This window comes from Myiozetetes cayanensis, unplaced genomic scaffold, assembly GCF_022539395.1.
Source record: "Myiozetetes cayanensis isolate MyiCay16 unplaced genomic scaffold, myiCay2020 scf9, whole genome shotgun sequence".
Classification (NCBI taxonomy): domain Eukaryota; kingdom Metazoa; phylum Chordata; class Aves; order Passeriformes; family Tyrannidae; genus Myiozetetes; species Myiozetetes cayanensis.
Window position 1 is genome coordinate 37,956,301 of NW_026088185.1, and position 21,203 is coordinate 37,977,503.

Sequence of the window (21,203 nt, forward strand, 5' to 3'; positions counted from 1 at the left end):
TGCATTTACGGACGAGGCCGACACCCTGGATGAGGGCAAAGCCCGTGTGCAGTGCCCGGAGGAGCCCGGCAGCGGTCCCTGCCCATCGCCTGTCCCACCCCGGGGGAGGCTGCGCCTTCACTGCCCCCTCACCCTCCGAGCAGCGCACGATGGCACGGAAAGGTTAGCGGAGCCTTTCCCCACCGGCCACTGAAGCGCTACCGAGAAAACGAAGAGGAAAAAACGTGCTTTTGGCCACCAAAAAAACAAACAAACAAACAAAAAAAAAATCCTCCCGCAACAACAAATAATTCATATCCATCCCCTTTTCTTCTTGCTCGCAGATTTTTAATCCTCTCTTAAGCACTTTTAAAGTGCCCAATTTTTGTCTCATTTGAATTTAAATCAGCTTGTAGGGAGAACTTGGAGAACTTTTTTTTTTTTTTTTTTTAAGCAAGCTTGTTTGGCAGGTACATTTTCCCCAAGATCACCCAGCTTTAATTTTAAATTTCAAAAGCCTTGCCTTAATCCCTTGAGCTGGCCTGGTACCTTGCACCATCTGTTCTGGGGTTTTGTTATAACGGAGAGCACCTGCAGAGTTCTGCAACATTTCAAGCTGTCTGTGGACAAAAATCAAAATAATTATAATTTTCATAAACGAAGGGCGGCGATTCAGGCGCCGCAGCCCCACCTAACAGCGGTTTTGCACAACGAGTCTCTGCAGTGGGAGCATTTCTCAGGCACGAGGGGGTTTTGCCCTTTCTGCCACCGGATGGTGGATGGGAAGCCAGAAGGATCACGGACACCAGCCAGCATCCCAGCCCACCAGCCCGCTCCCTGCTGCTGGGTGCCCAGGAAGCTCCAGGCCGGGAGGAGCTCTGTCCATGCCACCACAGGTGGGGCACCTCAGAGAAGAAGAAGAAAACGGCCTTTTCCAGCTGTCAAACCCCTCAGAGAGGTGGTGACAAGGCCGTCCCTGTCCATACCTGTCTGCTCCACGAGGCAGCGTTTCCCATTCCAAAGGCATCCCCACCACTTGGGTGGGCAGAAAAGATTTTCTGCCACATTGGTCAAACAAAAACTCTATTAGAAAGATGGTGTTTGTTTAGACTTCATTAGCCAGAGCTCTTTATCACTGATAAATCCCTCCTTAGGGCATGCTGGATAATGTGGGTATCTCCCCACAGGGATGGTGAGCACCCACCCCAAACTGTCCACAACCTCTCCCATCCCGGTGGATCTGCAGCGTTGGCACAGCCCTCAGACTGAACAGAGCCACCAGAGCCACACAGGGGCTTCTTCTTTTCTTGCACAACCACCTCACCCAAAATGCACCTTCCAAGGAACAACAGACTCACATCTGGAGGCTTCTCTCCTTTGTAAGAGTGTTTGTTCAGGGAGGCTGGGGCAGGAGCAGGAGGAAATGCTGGCTCCTGCTGGGAAGTGTCACCTCTTGCCCTGATCCAGCATGGCTTGGGCATCTCCACCTTCCTACTGGACTAAAATAAAATGAAATTAAATGAAATAAATTAAATTATTTTTTTTTAAAAAGCATGAAAAATCCTGACACTTGTGAGCACTCAGCCCAATTCCCCCCGAGCTGTGAAGCAGCAGTGACTCACCCCACGCAGTCTGTAGTTCCCAGCCAGAGACGGGCTCTGTCTCCATGGAGGAGCTCAGTTTTCCACTGCAGGAAGCAGCCCCTCTCAGCCAATTCTCATTTCACCAACCCTCCACGAGAAATCCCGAGCCCCGAGAGCTCTGCAGCACCAGAAATAGTTTGTTAAGGCAGATGATGCGGGGATGGGAATTAAACCTAATTAATTAGAAGAGACGCTTGGAAAGACTGATATTCCCAGGAAATGGTGCTCCCTCTCAGATCCAGGGTAACCTGGGCTTCAAACTGGGGAAGGGCAGGAGTGGAAGGCCCTTGGTTTCACTGGGTACCAGCCTGGAGCTGAGGCTGCCCCTGGATTTGGGATCTTCATGACCGTGTTGCTGCCCGTGGAATGTGAGCAGGGTGTGAGAGGGAGAACTGCAGAGCAAACCCTACAGAAACCAACCCTGCACTGCTGTTAAAGAAAAGCATGGAGAGATCTAAAACCCTCTGCAACTCCCTGACAGGAGGAAGGGGGGGTCGGGCTCTGCTCCCAGGGAACAGGGACAGGAGGAGAGGGAACAGCCTCCAGCTGTGCCAGGGGAGGGGCAGGTGGGACATCAGCAGGAATTTCTCCTGGAAAGGGTGGTCAGGCACTGGCACAGCTGCCCAGGGAGGTTTGGAGTGCCCAGCCCTGGAGGTGTCCAAGGCAGGCCTGGCCGTGGCACTCAGTGCTCTGGGCTGGGGACAGGGTGGGGATGGGCACAGGGGGATCCATGGGCTGGGAGGGCTTTTCCAACCTCAGGGATTCTGGGATTCTGTGAAAATACCAGGAGATGGTGGAGCTGAGGCAGCACAGAAAAGGTGGGTGAGGACTCCTGGGTCAGGCTGTGTCAGGGCTAAACGCTGTGGTGGCATCTGCTGTCACCTGGGGTTGGCACACAGAGACTGAGAGGACCAAGGATCACCTGAGCAATGAGTTCCACAGCGAGACAGACACAGAAAGGCTTCTGCAGAGCCCAGAGCAGCCCCACAGCGTGTTGGGATGAGGCTTCTCCAAGAGCCAGGAGAGGGGACCCGGCAGGTCCCGCCTGCTCCTCCTGCCCAGTCCTTCCCCAGCAGCTCATCCAGAGGCTCGTGCTGATCCCAGGCACTCACAGCTACGCTGACGTTTCCAGCAAGCAAGCCAGCACCCTGGAAGTGACCTTGTAAATAGTTCTCAGTGAACACATCTGAACAAAAATCTATCAGTGCTGCTCAGCTTCTAAATCCTGGTGAAAACTAAAATTAAACGAAGTCCAAGAAGTGTTCTGCTCAAGAACGCAGGAATATTTTAAATCTGGTGACAGTTGTGTGCTACAGAGTCAACATTTCACCTTCCATTTTTATGCCCCCAGAATATAAACTTATATTTTCTTTATTACCTTTGTTTACTGTTTATATTTTATATATTCCCTATATATTCTTTATTTGCTTATTCTGCTTTTATCCCTTAATTCCCTTCTCTCTGAATACAAGGAAGAAATTCCAAAGCTCCAAAGACTAAAATCTGTAAATGAATGCTTTTCTTTTCCTAGTTAACTCCCTATGTTTATGGTGCACAAAACTGGAACTTTAATACTTTTTAAATCAATTGCCAAACATTTAAAAATAGAAAAATACTTAAAAGAACAAGGCCTATAATTTCTGCATTTTCATGAAAGGAACTGGATGTTGTATTATCCCTCTTGCAATTTTGTGATTTCTTCTGGTCACACTGGGGAACGTTGGGAAATAGAAGCAAATAGGATTAAGATATCAAATGTTGGGGATGTTTTATGCATTTTATCTGCCTTGCACTGGGCCAGTGACTATGAGGGGCTAATGGAAACCGGGGACCCCAAATTCATAACAGCCTCTTCAAAGGGAAATTCTTCTGCTACATGGATCTTATTTGTGTGGGAAAACCCAATTACTGCAGGGTTCTTGTACCTCCCTATTTTCTTTTATGATGCTTTTTGCTCTAAGTGCTTATTATGATTCGATAACCCAGTTACAAATAAACTGTGACCCTCCACTCTTATCTCCCAATTCCCAGCTTTCCAATTTGTCGCAGTTAGTTCAGAACTTGACTTCTTATTAATTACTACCACGGGGGCCTGGGGGGAGTTGCAGGGCTGCAGCATCATCTCTGCTCCCGTGAGGTATCATGGAAGATCTCTGAAACCCAAATCTCTGCAGAGGCAGCTGGCCAACAACAACAACACAAAAAAAAATAACCCAACAAACCAAAACAGAACAAAAAACCCACTAAAATGCCTCCACCAAAATAAAAAATCAACCCAACCAATCAATGAAAAAAAAAATAAAAGAGAAAAAACAATCTGAAACCACAACAAAAACAGCCAAAGGAAACCAAGACACAACAACAACAAACAAACCAGAAAACCCCACCAAAATTAAGAAAAACTAAAATATTTTGGACATACATCTTGAATAGATTTGAACAGCAAATCAAAGATCAAAATATATCCTCTGCATCACCAGATATTTAATTTCCAGCTTCTTCCAAAGTAAACCCCTTCCATGCTCTGCCCCTTCCACAGCATCCTCGGGGATGCTGCTCAGAATCCACAGGGATTTTTTGCCAGGAACAGTGCCTAAATCCAGAGAAAAACAGGGAATAAACCCACGTATGAACTCCTATTTTGGCTGTTCCCAGCTGGCTGCCCATGACTGTGCCAAAGAGACAGTGAAAAGGGCTGTCTCAATCCCATATTTTCTGATAAAGTTACACTGACTCTCCCAGAGTCCACTTTAACATATAAACTTGGCAGTAGTAACTTTGGAGTTAAAAAATCCAACTCCTGTAGGCAAACATCCTGCCTCACTCTCAGCACCCATGGGAATTACCAGATATATCCATTCTGGGAACCATCATCAAGACTGAGACACTTTCCACACTGGTGCTCCCAAGGCTCCCCCAAATCCACCCTGGAGAGGTCCCGATCCACGGGCAGGTGTGAGGTGGGAAAACTTACGCAGGGAAGCAGCTCCATGGATCTGAACTATTTCTGTACTCACTGCATCCACAGCCTTTCCATTCCATCTGCCATGGGAACGCTCCGGGCGGGCCAGGGAGGATTCAGATTTCAGGTGCAATACTGGCCCTGCTGAAGTGATGGGGCCCATCCTCTTCCAAGGGCATTTTCATCCTTGGCATTTGCTCCTGTATCCACAGGAAAAGCTTCTCGAGACCTTTCTCCTGCTCAGGAATGTGCTGGAGATGTCCAAGGATATTGTTTGAAACAGGCACAAGGTGCCAGGACAGACCCTATGGATAACAGGGCAGGGAAGGAGGGAACTGCAATTTCTGAATGAATTAGACATTTACTTAAATTTGTTTAACAAAAAAAAAATAATTGAAGAAACGTAAAAATTGCTTAAAGCCTTCTAATTACAGAGCCCTGGCAAAGGGATCGATATGATTATTCCTGTCATCCATTAATTATGAGCCACGTTTCCACAGTCAAGTGAGAGACGATAAATACTCGACTACTGTCTAATATGACTCACCGAGCCCCACTTTCAAAGTTAAACAAATAAAATCTGATTTGCAAAGTACATTATTAAATATTTCATCCATTAACTGCTGCTAAAATAATTCAGCTCTCCAACTGGAGCCATTTTTGTTTGGACTGTTTCCAGCGCACTCGAGGAATAACGCTCGGCATCAATTACGGACGAGTTCTCATCCTGAACCTACAGCGTGCGTTTGTGATGTCTGAAACACGCCCTGCCCGTGCTCTGGGTGACAGATGAACTCGCATCTGAGCGGGGTGAAGGTGCCTGCTTTATTTGGGGGATTTCTTTATATTCTAATTAATGTCATCAAGAGGAATATATTGATTTGCTAAGCCGGTTTTTAATGAATGATCACACCCGAAGCCTGTGGCTTTTTACAAATCTCTGCTGCCGTGTGCAGGGAGGCTTTGCCTTGAAAGAAAAAAAGAAAAAAAAAAGAAAAGAAAACAGAAAGAAAAATGACTGTTTCAATCAGTTCTAATGCTCCCCAAACCCACAGTACTTAATTTCTCGAATCTCCTGTTAGTGAATGAACAAAGGTAAAAATAACAGGCCAGTTATAAACTAGTACTATGATGACATTGTGAATTATTTAAAAAGGGCATATTCAGTGTGACCATAGAGCCATCAATCATAATAGACATTGATGAGAAAAAGAGGTTTCAGTCACTTCCTATCTGCCAGGAGAACAATTCTATCTCGCAGGTAGCTCTGAAGTGCCGCTGACCCGATGTCACTCGCATTGTTGCTCTACCCTTTGAACGGGGAGAGCAGATTCTCTCAATATTAGAATCGAATGAGTAAATAAATCCCCAGTTCAGCACCGCTCTCCTTCCGAGTGCACACTTCAATTTGTCTAACAATGGGCAGGACAGAAAAGCAGGAATCTCTTAAAGCAGGGATGAATTTTTTATGGCTGCTCCAGGCCGGCTGCAAAGAATGGGGTTTTAAGCTGCTTTTAGAGGGAGCCCCCAGGGACAAGGGCCTGGGGAAGGGGTTGGTGTGGAATTCAGCCCTTCCTGAGCACATCCCTGGCTCTGCCTTCCTGCCAGAGCTGCTGCCAAACCACCCCAGTGTGGGGCCCATGGGGATCTCTCCCAGAGGGAATGAGAACACCTCCCTCTCCTCCCAGCACTCACAAACACCTGAGTTTTAGAAACAGCCAGGGAGAAACCTGGTTTAACCAACCCAAATCCGAAACCTGGTTTAACCAGCCCAAATCCAAAACCTGGCTTAATCAACCCTAATCCTCTGGTGGCTTTAAAAAGGAGCAGATATTGCAGCTGAAATGATGACCATGGAGTAAGAAAGGAGAGAAAAAAAAGATCACTCCAACTTTTAATTTGTGCTGGATTAATCTGGGAGAGACTCTTTCACCTGATGGCCCACGTAATTATATCCGAAACTTTCCCTGGGATCACATGTTCCACCGTTGTTGGTTACTCTAATTAGCCCTCGGATTCCTGCGGCTGCAAAGATGGAATAAACTGTGCAGAACTCCAGCTCTGCACAACAAACGCTTCTCCCAGAATCCCAGGGAGGCTTCCCATGGCATCCCAGGGAGGCTTCCCCGCACTGCAAACCCCGAGAGATGCTTTGCCAAATTCCCAGTCCCCATCACTGGGCACTGGGATGACACAGGGATGATACAGGACCGTGCAGGATACGGGAATGCAGGGATGAGGGGATGCAGGAATGTGGGATGAGGGGATGTAGGGATACAAGGATGTAGAGATACAAGGACAGAGGGATGAAAGGGTGTGGGGGGAATTAAGGCATGCAGGGATGTAGGGATGAGGAGATACATGGATGGAGAGATACAGGGATGCAGGGACAGGGACGTAGGGATGCAGGGATGAGGGTATTCAGGGATGTAGGGATACAGGGATGAGGGGATGTGGGGCTGCCTTCCTGCCCACCCCAGCCCCTCTGAGCCCAGCCCTCCGAGCCTGCAGCACCATCCCCAGCACTTCACCCACTCCTCACCCTCACCCCCACTGCACAGCTCATCCAGGGAATCCATTCGTCTCCAGGTAACCTCGTAGCACTCCAAACCTGTGCACTGCCACTTAATTGTTACTAACAGGTAAATCAAAGGTAAAAGAGAACTAATTAATTTTCCAGCTCAGTTTTATTTTACTGTTACTGTTTTGAGAAAATAGAACTAAACCCCATTAGTGTTAAGGTAAGACCATGAAACAACATAATATAATGCAAGAAAGACATTTAATAGCGTAGAGGAATGTTAAATTACTAATTAACTCCAAGTTACTGTATAAAAAAGCAGAGTAATTTACAGGATTATTGCAATATGCAGCTTAGATTGCCACAAGGGTCAGCTGGGGAGCATTTCCTGCTATTTCTTTCAGTGGGGTGGTTATTGTACAATTCCTCTCACATTAAAATCTACTGTCCTTACCCACAGTTCAGTGCTGCTAATTAGCAGCCGCTGAGATTTCCCGAGCAGTCATTTTTTTCCTGTGTTAAGCTGCCAAATGTTCCCAACTGCTCGAGAAGCTCCGCACTCCGAGTGTCCGGCTGCCCACCCTGCCCCGGGCTCAGCACCCGGGCAAGGAAAACACCCCCCACAAATTATCTCTCCTGCTCTTTGTCTCCTCAAGGCAGGTCAGCAGAGCCCTTCTGGCGCCTTTGGCTGAGCCACAGAACTTGGAAATGTTTTTTTTCCCCTCTTTTTTTCCCCCCCTAAACGCTCCCTGCACTGCTCAAAGCCCGACACTGGAAGCTCTCCAATCTGCGCCTTTCTCCGTTCAAAAGGGAGCGTTTCCGCATTCTATTTAAACTTTTATTTAAACAAGAAAGCCAGAAAAGGCATCTTTTAGTTTTTACCTAAATATATAAGAAGAATGCCATAACTTTGATTAATAATTGATTAAATAAACCGTCCCCACATCAAAGGCAGGAAGAAGAGCTGTTCCACAGAAAGGCTCGACTATCAAATAGCACTTTGTTGTCTTAAACACCGCTCAGATCTGCAGCATTACATAGCTCGTTGCACATTAATGTTGGAGGTTATAAATGGCAGCGTTTCCCAAAGAGTTGATTATTATTATTATTATTATTGTTATTCTAAAAGGGAAGTAGAACTCAGCCTTTATTTTTTTTTTTCTAATTAAACAGCAGCAGTTTGAAACCAGAGAAATTTGGCCGATAATCACAGAGAAGCCTCCTCCTTTCCTCTCTCTCCCTTTTGTTGGCTTTATGACTAATTTATGTTTAACCTTCTTGAGAATCCATGGTCACAAGACACTTTCTAAAAAAATTCAAAGCAACTTTCGCTGTGTCCAACAGAAGGGCAAGAGGTCTTGGGAGCTGGGAAACGTTCGGAATTGAAAGAGGCGGCACGATCTTCTTCACCTCCTCTCCACGGCAGTAAGAGCAATCAGGAAACAACTGCTAATTGCTTCATCAAAATTAAGCTTCTCCAGCTTCATACCAATTATTTCACCAGCGCTGTTCAGAGCCTCGTGTGCTTCCCACCCACAAGAAGGAAAAATAAATCAGGGCTCTGAGCTGCACTGCACTGCCCGGGACCGCCTGACGGGTTTGGATTTCAGGGTCCAGCTCTTCCGTCTGCTGGAATCCCCCCTTTACATTTCCAAAGTTGCTTGAAACATAAAGCACCTGAATATACCGGTCCTTCATTTACACATGAGAGAGGATTGTAAAATTTACTCAGGACAAGAGTGCAAAATTCATTGTGCTGACAGGAATAAATCCATTCAGTCGATGATCAAAACAGTAGCCCAAGGGTAACAAAGAACAAGTGTCAACCACATTTGCTCTGAAGTGCCACGAAAATCCCCCCTGGGAATTCCAATCATGATGCTCTATAACTATATTTATATAAGGCTTTTTCTTTTTTTTTTTTTTTAAAGGAGGAAATACAAGGAGCAAAAGGACTGTGTTTTGAGGATGAAGAACTTTTAAACTGGTTTAATTTTCCCTTCAAAATACTATGGTGGATATTCAAAAATTAATTTTAAAAGTATTTAAAATAAAGTGCTTTAGTCAGTGCTCAAAATACCTTTTCTTGCAGGGATCTGCATCTAACACCTACCAGTGGATATATACACACATACATTATAAATATATACACATGTGTATGTACACATTATAAATGTATATATACATATCTATACACATTATAAATGTGTATGTATACATATCTATACACATGTATACATATCTATACACATTATAAATGTGTATGTATACATATATACACACATATATATTACTTTATATTATATATATTTATAGTGTATCTCTTCTGCAATCTACGTTGATAATCCTCGAATCCTGTTTCTTTTGGCAGTGAAATGCTCTTAATGCTCCTGCAGAGCTGACAAATACCTTGGTGTAGGTGAGGACAGAGCTCCAGATAAAGGGTTGCAGCTTTTCCCTCCCGAGCCTGGCCAGTGGCTCCTGACTCCACAGAGCACTTCAGTGTGGGTAACATGGAGCATATGCTGAACCACATTTCTATTGCCAGAAATAGAGCAAAACCCCCCCAAGTGATTGCTGGAGCCAGGGCAAGTCAAGCCCAGGTTTCTGCTCACCGGGTTTGGGTTTTTTTCCTACACTTTATTTGTGCTCTCAGTGTTTCCTTCAATGATCTGACTCTCTCCACTAATTACTACAGCATCATTTTCCCCTCATTCCTTACATCTTGGCAGAGAAGGGAGTGATGGGAGCACATCCCAGAAATATTCAGCTATATTTTTAATACAAGCCTTATATTTATGTGCCATCGGGGAAGTTAAAATGCATATGGGCAGAGGAGGCGACTCCTCTCTGGGAGACTCCAAAAATTCCCGGGTGCAGCTGATAATCTTCGATTATTTTTTCCCTAAATGAATTTTTTTTTTTCCTCCTCTCTCACTTACAGAGGCAGCCAATGACAGGCCTATTTCCACACTGGCAAGGGCTGCTATTACTGTGGATGATTAAATCCAGCCCACGGTGCAGATCCCCCATGTGCTCCTGGAGGGAAAGCTCACACCCTCCTGCATCAGCTTCACACGAGGACTGGAAAGCGAGGCACAGGAATAAATAGACCAGTGGGGGGAAAGAAAGTATTTAGCACCTACTTTTCATGTATAGGGAGTACAATAGGTCAGAGTTCTCTACTTTTCCCCCACTTAAAAATAAACCCGGGTTAAAAGACACCGATACTGTGGTCCCTGGAGTTCTGCCAAGCTGGTTTTGTTGATGTTATGACCTGGGACCATCCCAAAGTGTCTTTCAGGTGCTGTCACCACGGCGGAGCCAGGAAATACAGAAAACTGTGTTAAATGGGCTTTCAAATTTTTTTCCTTCGAAGCCCCCCCAGCTACGTTTCACAAGGTGAAATGCTGCATTTCCCCAGGTTTTCGCCCATCCAGGCGGCTCCATCCCTGCATCCCGGAGGGGTGCCCGCCCCGCTGGCAGCTGGCAGCGCCCCGCGGGCTCTGAGGAGCAGGAATGGCCCACCCCGGCCCTGGCCCTGCCACCAGGCACGGCAGGGCTCAGCCCCAGGGCCCTGCTCCTGCCGAGCATCCTCATTCCTGGCTGCCCGGCCTGCTGTGCCGGCTCCGGGCTGGGATGCGCGGGATGCTCGGGATGCGCTCGGAGCCGGGACCGGCCCTAATCGAAGTGGCAGAGCCGTCACCGTCCATCTATAGCATCATCCCCTCCTCCCGCACTCAGAAACCCCCAAATAATCGCCCTGATGCTGCGCTGTTGCCACTCCGTCACATGTGGCCATTCCAGCCCCAGCACTCCGCAATCCCCCGCAGGAAAAGCCCTGGGACCGGAGCGCTTCCCTGCTCCTGCACAGCCGGGGTGATTTCCAGCTCCCCCATGGACAGGCGATAAAGGCTTGCTTTGTTCTGGGAGGGCAGCGCTGCCACTCACAACATCCCTCCGCAGCGATCCCGGGGGGAAAGCAGATCCAGGGCCCCTCCCGAGGCAGAGACCCTGCCCGCATCCCTGGGGAAGGCAGGAATTCTGTCCTGCCCTGCCCTGCAGGAGCTGCCGGGGAGATGAGCCCCTTCAGGGTGATCACCCAGCGCCTGCCAGGACAGGGCAGGGCAGGGATTACCTGCAGGAAGGAGAAGTGACAAAGGGAGGAGAGGAAGGACTGCGGGCAGCAGCAGGAGGTGCACTTACAGCAATGCAAACAGGCTTTTAAAAAAAACATTTCCTAGTAAAATGCTTCAAACAACACCAAGAACTTCAAAACGTCACTTTCTCTATTCTGTTCACCGAGCTTGACTTAGTTTTTCGAAAAACTCCTTGCTCCAAAATGAATTTTTATGGAACTGGAACAAAATGTTTCCTTCCTATAACAACAATTCAGATAAAATTCTTCAAGTTGGAGAACCTCCCAGTGAAGGTGAAGCCTGTGTGTTATGAGAAGGGATTATCTAACCCAATGTGCAGTTTGTTCTGGTGATTTTTACAAATGCTCTAATAATGGATACAGCCTCAATAACTCCAGACTTCCATGTACTTTTACTAGAAGGAAAAGAAAAACTTTAGGAAGTTTTAAAGACTTTATTTCTAAATGTGGATTTTTCATGCAAAATGATGCCACGAGTGTATTTCTAAGGCTTGTCATTCTGTGAACGTGAAGACCTACACTTAAAGGAAACACATTTCCAGATCAACTGGACAGCCCACAGGAAAACAGGGAAATGTGGGAGAATTCCTCAGTGTTATGTTGGAATTACACGATTACATCTATTGCAATGAATAAAGAAAATGCTTTAGCTATATATTTAACAAACAACCTGTTATGCCTTGGGAAACTTAAAAATTAAATGGCCTGTTTGGTTTGAGCACACTGAGATAATATTAGCTCTTAAAAATGAATTCCTGCTATTTCGTGACTTCACTGCGACTCAAACCACGCTCGAGCCAGGAGCGGATGGAGCTTGAGAGGACACTGATCTCCAACTGCAGCAGCTGCTGCCTTCTGGGAGCTGAAGGATTTTAATTTCCCTGCTGAATCCGAGACAGAAACGTCTGCACTGGTCCCACCACTAATTAATACGCCACTTGAGCTGCACTAACTAGACCAGGACAACAGATTTTTTGGGTTGCCCTGGTTGTTTGCATTTCGGAAATTGTCGTCACTGGTTTTATATAATTATTGGAGCCCAACTCCTCTGCTTCCTGCAATCCTAATTGCTGCTGCCAACAGGGCAGAGAAGGAGGTTTCCTTCAGGACACAGCTCCAATCCTTTCCTCTGCCTGTGCTCCAGGGCTGCTGGGCACGTCAGTCCTGGCTGCTCCTCCAGGACGAGTCTTGGGATCTCTCACTTGGGGCAATTTATGCTCTGAGCCTCAATGAGCCTTTTCTCTGATGCTTTGAGATGCCACCACAGAACCTGCTCCTCTCACCCACTGCCTCTTGCAGAACCTGCTGCTTGGCTGGAAACTTTCATGTCCTGATTCAGGTCAAATTTCCTTTTTATTTTAGATTTCTTCTACATGTAGTTAATATCCTCCTCCTTCCTTCCTTCCTCTCTTATAAAGGATTTAAATAAAGGGTTTTTCTTATGCTGTGCCTCAAGACATGGTCTCCTTGGTCATTGCTATCACCAAGAATCATTATTTATTAATGAATTGCCAGCTCATTCTCTATATGATGGCATATTTCAATATTCTGAGTCACTGTTCTTATCATCTTGCCTGGGACATGCTCAAATAAAATGTATTTTAGCTTTTTACCAACTGTTGTAGCCACTGAGTACTTGAGTGTGGCCTTGGGGCACCTCTCAGGTCTAGTACAGTCCTTTTTTATCAGATTTTCTTTGTGTTGTGCAAAAAGGAAATTCCAGTATTTTCAGCAGAGAGTGCTGCTCTTTAAAAGCTGAGGAGGGGGAGGCCTTTATCAGTGCTTGTAAAAGACAATTATTACCTTCTTGAGTGCTGATATCAATATGTCTGAATGTCTCCATCTGATGGCACCCCAAAACCACGGTGACATTTCTGCTGACACATTGGGGGTTTAGTAGTGCTGTATATAAATTATCTAACCCCAGCCAAACATTAGGCCTTCCAAACCCACTCTGGATCCCAGAGTGATCTACACACACATTCCTCATTACTGGTAATGAGGCCTCCCCTGTAATGCTGATAACATGGATGTTTAAAATCTCATTAAAATTTAAACTATCCTCCCCCACCATTTTAGGATTGTGCTTTTCCTCTGAAGAGCAAGGCATGGCACACACACACCAGTTTTTGAGCTGATTCTGAGCTGAGATTTCACCTGGAATCCTGACCCAACACTTCTCCTGCCCCTCCTCAGTGCTCGACCAGCACCACCAGGTTCAGCCCTCAGTGTTTTATTTCTCTTTCAGCTCCCTCCTTGGCTTGAAACAGCACAGTCCTCATCCTGGCTCTCCCTGAATCTCAGAAGTACCAATTTTTTGCTGCATATGAGTAATGAATTTCAGTTATTACATTTTAACCCTTGGCTCTCCCCGAGAAATTGGAAAAATGTAATGTTCTGAATCCATCCTTTAAAACAGGAGAGTGGGGAAGGGGCTGGAGTTTTTTCTTTACCCTCTTTTATCTGTGAAGTTCCTCTGCTCCAGAAAACCCAGCAGCCTTCTGCACACTTTGATAAATGAGGGAGGGGGGAAAAAAAGGGGAGGGAAGAAAACCCACAAACCCCTCCCGAGCTGGATTTTCTTGCCCCATTTTATCCGTGATTGGGAGTTTCTCTGCTCCAGAAAACGCCTCCCAAATTTCCAGTGAGCCTGCACTCTTGGTGGAAGCACAGGTAAATTTGCAGCCAAGCAGCCTTCTGAGCAGTTTCATGAACAGAGGGAGAAGAAGGAGGGAAGGGGGAAAATGCCACAAAAGCCCCCAGCCCACCCCCCCGTGTGTGGGTGCCTCAGCTGCACATCATACATGCGGAACATTGAACCAGCCTCTTAAATATTATGACACGGAGAAAATCACATTGTGCTTTAACCTATCAACAAAGGAGCAAAGCAATTACAGGGCTAAACACAGTCGAGGAAGACCCAATAAAGAGAAATCCAAGAAAATTTGGTGAAAATTCTTAAGGGGCCTTACAATGTTTAATCATGCTCCAGGCCTAAATTAATATTCTGCTTCTAATTCAAAAGACTGAACCACAAAGGTACATCTTTTGGGTATTTTTAATAACCAGAGTACAACACACTGTGAATTAGCAGCTGGTCTGACTGGTATTTTACTTTTTCTTTGCTTACTCAAGTAAAGCAGTTAATATTAGTATAATCATCAAACTAACATTAGTCAGACAGAAGGACAGATTTTTTTCCGTATTGTAATGCAGAGTATAAAAAAATTAAACCCAGATTTAGAAATTCCTTTGTGTATTAAATAATTTTTCTTAGGCAGTTTCAATAAAACAAAAAAATTCGTTATATTCACCCATTTTCTAAAACACACAGTAGATTAAAGAGTACATAAACACGTGGAAGACAGTAAAAAAATCCCATCATGTGCTGCTACCCACTGCTATCCAAGTGACATGAAAAATATTTATGGAAATAGATCCATCCTGCTCAGAACTGGTGGAAAAATGCATTTCACTGAGCTGAAGGTGCTGGTTAGCAGATTTACTTCTGGGTTGCTTTTTCTTCAGCCCCAGGTATTTGCAAATGTGTCACTGGATGAGACACTTGGTTCTACATCTGGTCTGTGAATAACCCATCAACTCATATTTATTTACCCAAGCTCCAGATAGACTTGGAATGACCCCATGCAGTTGCCAAAAAGAAAGATAATTTTCCATGAAATAAATGAGAAGCAGAGACTGGAAAGCTCGAAAGTGTGAAACAAAAGGCCATTGCACAACTCTCTGGTTTGTTCCTGTTGCTCTGACGTTGAAGAACAGCCCAAGACATCCCACACAGCCCAAGGACATTCTGAGTTGGCCTCACCTGGAGTTTATGCCATGGAGGGGTTTCTAACTTGGACACTGACAAAAAGCCATGAATTCAACACACAGATCCCCACTTTCAGACAATTCCTATTTAAAAAAACCAAGGGACCCTGAAGCCACACTGACCACATGCAACATTTTACATCATTAAATTCCTATTTCTGCTCATCTTGTGTTGCGTTTGTTGCACAAAGAACAAGATACCAAATGCATGGAGAAGGGAGGGAGGGTGGGCAAGAAAGGTTGGGAAGGGAATGGGATGTTCTGAGACAACAGGAATCCCCTCCTGGGAGCATTCCCATTTCCTACCATGTCTGTCTGTACCTCTGCAGGCTGGGCTGGTTGTGCCACTCTGTGTTAGAACGTGGTAAAGACAAAGCCCAAATCCTGCCTGGATGGGTTTGTGGGATGGGGAGCAGCCCTGGGGAGAAGGACCTGGGTGTGTTGGTGGACGAGAAGTTCCACCAATGAGAGATGCCCCCTCTGCTCTGGAGCCAGGCTGGGAGAGCTGGGGGGGTCACCTGGAGAAGAGAAGGATCCAGGGACACCTGAGAGCCCCTTGCAGGGCCTGAAGGGGCTCCAGGAGAGCTGGAGAGGGACTGGGGACAAGGCATGGAGGGACAGGACACAGGGAATGGCTTCCCACTGCCAGAGGGCAGGGAGAGATGGGAGATTGGGAAGGAATTGCTGGCTGGGAGGGTGGGCAGGCCCTGGCCCAGGTTGGGCAGAGAAGCTGTGGCTGCCCCTGGATCCCTGGGAGTGTCCAAGGCCAGGTTGGATGGGGTTTGGAGCACCCTGGGCTGGTGGAAGGTGTCCCTGCCCACAGCAGGGGGTGGCACTGGATGGGATTTAATGTCCCTTCCCACCCAGCCCATCCTATGACTGGATTCTGAGATATGACACTTAACCTGCTGCACCTTCCAGCACTGTCACCTACTGCCACAGCGTGTCCTTGCAGGCAGCCCCGGGGGTTGGTGAGCCCTGTGGCCCTAGCAGACCCCACCCAGCACAGAACATGCCCAGGGCTCCTGCTCCCATCACCCAGGGTGATGGATTGAGGGATCACCACCAGGAGCAGCCCCAGCCCAGCCCTGGGCACGCTGCTCACCAGGGCACAGCCCCTGCCCTGGGCAGACACAGCATGAGGGACCTGGGAATGGCTCTGGAGAGGACACAGACACCCCAGTGCAATCAGACCTGGGCAACGTGCCACAGGTAACATTTTTAATATCTTCATGGATTAGTGCCCAGCAAAGCTCAGCTTATGACAGTGTTTACACACGGTCTCAGGCAGAGTCCCACGCTCAGCGCTGCTCTGAGTCCCTCTGCTGTGGCCATCTGCTTCCACAGAGAGGATTTGCTCAGGGAAAAACAAAGAGAGACCTAATGCAGGGCCTTCTCACAGTCCTTGCTCATCTTAAACCCCAGTGAGGAAACTCCTTCCATCCCTTCCTGGCCTACAGCAGAGTTACTTACAGGAAACAACCTTGAATAATCACATAACATTGTCAAGGAAAAAGATAATTTCCTTTAAATAAAAAAGAAGCAGAGATTCAAATAATTTTTTTTAAAGAAGTAGGTAATATTCTCTTCCTCAAGAAAAAAAAAGCATTTCCAGGGAGCTTCATTTCCCATACAATGCTCAGCAGTGTGCCCACTGCCCATCCTCAGCAGCACAGGGAGAACAGAACTGGATCAGGAACATAACCCCAACTAATGGTCAATAATCTTCCTCACTGGTGTTTCACCAGCATCAATGGGAGGGGATAAAACACGAGGAAAGGCTGGTTTGCCAGAGGAGGGAATGACCTCACTGCACACAGGGTGACGGAAAGGGACCCAAACAGGGGTGAGGAAATGCAGCCAAGATCTGGAGCTCCATGTAACACTGCAGTGAGCCCCTCTGGGCTCTCCTGTGCACAGAACCATTCCCAGCCCAGCCACTGCAGCCCCCCCAGCACTCCCAGAAGAACGGAGCTCACTGTGAGGGACCGCATCTCCTGTCACATTAATTTACATCTCCTCGAAAACACGGGCCAGATTGCAAAAGGACGAGCCAGAAACCAAACTTAGTTAAACTATTAAATCAATGTGGGGAAAAAAGAGGGGGAAAGATGGTGAGAAACACTTTGTCAGCAGCGAACATCTGAGCAAATCCCAAGGAGAGCTTAATTAAGGAGGAAAAGCAATTTTTGTGTCAAAGCACCGGCTCAGAAAGCACATCTACAGTAAAGCACACACACTCCTCCCCTGCTGAGGGGCAGGGGGTGCTCTGGGTGCTGCTGGGGGAGCTGATCCCTGCCTGGAGTGCCAGGGCCAGGCTGGGAGGTGGTGGTACCTGGTGCCTTGGTGGCATCCCCTCTCCAGGATTTAATTCCCACCCCTGGAAGCGTTCAAGCCTGGGTTAGATGGGGGTTTGAACAACCTGGGCTGGTAGTGAGCATAAGCAGCTCCCTACTTACGATGAGGGAGTTGGAACTGGATGGTCTTTAAGGTCCCTTCCAACCCAAACCCGTCTGGCATTAATTCACTTGCAGGGGTGCTCACAGGGCTCCAACAAACCAAACTGTTTCATGACAGGGTGGACAAAAGCCGAGCATGAGAAGAGCGCCGGGTGAGAGAACCAAAGCCAGGTCTCCCAAACCCCAAGCCCACACTAAGCAAAATCAAAATCTAATTTCACCACACAAGACTGTATTTTTTGGCCTGAATCACCCCCAGCCCAGGCCTCTTAAAATTCTGCAACACTTCCCTCCTCCTCCTTCCACACCATGGTGTGATCCCCTGACCATTCTGGCAGCAGCAGACACAGGTCCCTGCGTCTCCAACTTGCCCCATTTACCATCAGCTGCATTTCAGGGAGGAAGGAGCCATTCCACTGAAAACCAGCCCCTGTTTGACTGGCTCCTCAAGTATTTCCCAAGGAGCACGGTGTATGCAAGGAAAAGGCACAACGTGAGCCCCCCCCAGGTGTCCCCCACCTGCTCACCCAGGGTCTGCCACCATGGGGCCGCAGTCCCAGAGCCACCACGGCTCAGACAGAGAAATAAAAGCACCCCAAAGGAGCAGGGACTGGCTTAGCCCTGCAGGATATCCAGAGGAAATGAAAGGAAAACATTTTGCCGGGATCAGCCAAGGGGGGACGGGCAGCCCACAGGTCCAGCCGTGCTCATCTCTCCCCACTGCAAATATTGGAAGGGATTTGGAACAAGGATAGTCATTAAACAGTGGGGTTTAAAAGCCCACAGCACTTAAAGCACAGCTCGGCCCCCTCGGCCTGGAGATTTGTTTCGTGGCAGAGGAAACCTGGAGACATTTAACTCTCCCTTGAATTTACCTTCCAAAGCCTCACAGTAATTCTTAGCACTCAGTCCCTTATTTAAAGCATTTTTACCGAGTTTTAATACCTTTAATTCTTTATCTGCAAATTGCTCCTTTGTCAGGGACAGAATTGAGAAGAAACCACCCCATGTGGCACCACTGCACGTGGACCAGTCCCAGTGGGCTTTCCAGAGGGGACACTGGGCTCTGCTGTGGCCATGATGGGCTTGAGGCAGAGCACTGCTCAGTATGGAAGCCCATTACCAAAAATAATGCCATCTTCAGAAGAATTTCCCTCTCCCATGAGATAATGAGGGTGGAAGTGCATTAGTAAGTCAGGTGCTATGCCCAGTTGTAAGACAGGAACAGGAGTGCACGTGTGGCACTGATTTCATGGAATTCCAGCTCATCCAGTGTGGGTTTTACTGGAGCTTTGAAAGCGCTTCTGAAGATTTGAGAACTTATTTTTCTCCTGGACGCAGTTTGTCGTCTTTTGGAATGGTTTCAACACATCCTTTAGTTAATCTGTGTTTTCTATATTTACTCAAGTTTATTTAATCTGTGAAACCATCAATCTGCAACAATTAGCTGGATACGTAACAAAAATTCTCTCCCCAGTAATGGATAAATCTGTTTATAAAAATAGTCTTGGATGTCTCCCTGCCCCCCTCTTTCTGCAAAATTTGGAATGGAAAACAGAATAATATATTTTTTTCTTTCCTTCCTTTTTCTGGGTGATTTTGGAATTCCCCCCTCTTCATCACCTGTTCCTTTATTTTCCCCACATGGGCAGTGCTGAAGCACCACAGCCAAACTGACCCCACCAACTTCTGACCTAATCAAAAGGAAGAACTATAAAACAAACCTGGTGAGACACAGTTTGCACAGTAATTTCAGCCCAATTGTGCCCACATTGCATTACAGAAGTGAGTTGTAAAGCACGTTTAAGGTAGAAGAACTATAAATATCTCCTCAGTTTTTTTACTGCGTTGACTGATTTCACAGAATTCCAGAATGGTTTGGGCTGGGGGGACCTTTAAAGCCCATCTCGTCCCACCTTCCACTAGACCAGGTCTAACTGGTCCAGTCAGTGGCCTAAGAAAGAAGTGACTTTGGAGCCCCTAAAATCCTTCCCTGCTCCGGACTGACCCATGCACTGCTGTCCTTCAGGCCCTGATCCTGCAACACCACCTGAGAAACCTGGAGAGGAATTCAAGGGGCATTTCCCAGCTCTCCTCTCCAGGTGGCAGAAGGCAGGGCACCGAGGATGCTCAGCCACACATCCCTCTGTGGTGGGGAGAGCCCCGAGTGGCACCACTGCAGCTGCGAGGGAAGAGCTCGCTCGGATCCCCAGACCCACCGGTATTTCCCATTTCACAGGGTATTTGTAAAATGCTCAAACCTCGCATATAATGCGTAATGCTATTAAGTAGAATATCTAAAGTACTTAAACTAATTATGCCTATTTTGTAAGATTAATTATAATTAATAATTTAACATATTTTATCATTTAAGTCAGTATCCGTTCTGATCTTTAACTTTAGAGAGCACACTGTATACGTACCACATAATTAGGGCTTATGTATCACATAATTAGGGCTAAATACTAGGAAATCAGGCTAATTAGACCAAATCAAACTGAATTATTTAAGCTTTTTTTTTTTAATTTTAGATGTAGAATATTTGGTAATTAAACACTGATTTCATTTTCTTGTGCTCGCACACCGCACTTGTCTCTCAGCCGTCGGGATAATGAAGCTTTATGGAAGTGTCTGTCAGGGAGGGCAGGACAGGGAGCGTGGGAAGGGGCAGGGGAGGCACCGAGGGAAGCAGAATCGTGGCACTAAGGATTTAGGAGGAGTTGAGCCATGGGAGCATCCCGTGAACACCCAAGGCTCCTCCCAGCTCGGCACTTCCCAACACGCAGTGTGTTCCCACAGCGCTGCTGGGGATGTGTGCCAGCCCACAGCCGAGGAGAACCTGCAGCAGAGCACCTCTCAGAATCCCAGGATGGGCCAGGTTGGAATCCCAGGATGGAATCCCAGAGCTGGATGGGACCATCCCATGGCACAGGGCTGTGTCCAGGCGGCTCTGGGATATCCCCAGTGAGGGACTCCACCCCTCTCTGGGCAGCCTGTTCAGTCACTGCCCAGGAAGTTCTTCCTCCTGTGCAGGTGGAGCTTCCTGGCCATCAGTTCCTGCCCGTTCCTCCTGAGCCATTGCTGGGCCCCCCAGCAGAGCCTGGGCCATCCCCTGCCCCTCCTGCAGCCCCTGACACACTGGGGGGGTCCCCTCTCAGTCTGGAGGCTGAACAGCCCCAGCTCCCTCAGCCTTTCCTGCTCCCAGAGATGCTCCAGCCCTTCAGCAACTCCACAGCCTCCCCTGGAGCTGCTCCAGCAGCTCCACGTCCCTCCTTTAGGCATCATCCTGAGGAGCCAGAGCTGGACACAGCACTGCAGATGTGCCTCCCAGGGTGAGCAGAGGGGCAGCATCACCCCCCTCAGGTATCTCAGGTTCTCATGTACCAGTGCCTAAAATCTAAATATTTCAATATTCACACACCTCTGGTGAGAGCAACTAAAAATATCCCTCCTATCCAGGTAAATGTTACAGGAATCCATAGGAGATCAAGGGCCACGAGACTGAAAACAACCACATGCCAAGCAGTTGGGCCCTGTGTACGTGTGGCATTCGCTGCTGTGCCTGAGCCAGCGCTCAGCCAAGTCAATAAAAGGAATCCCATGGACTTCCAGGGGCTTAGAGGGAGCCCACGGCTTCCCTGTGCTTTGT

At 47.3% G+C, this 21,203-nt stretch overlaps 1 long non-coding RNA gene across 1 annotated transcript; it reads right to left on the minus strand.

The window, feature by feature from the left end:
* Nucleotides 1-311: 311 nt before the first annotated feature.
* Nucleotides 312-1,677, minus strand: LOC126652688 (uncharacterized). The gene is made up of 3 exons (XR_007632026.1): nt 1,602-1,677; nt 1,338-1,478; nt 312-599 (listed from the first exon to the last, which is right to left on the minus strand). It is a non-coding gene; the product is annotated as an uncharacterized LOC126652688 (long non-coding RNA).
* Between the last annotated feature and the right edge of the window lie 19,526 nt (nt 1,678-21,203).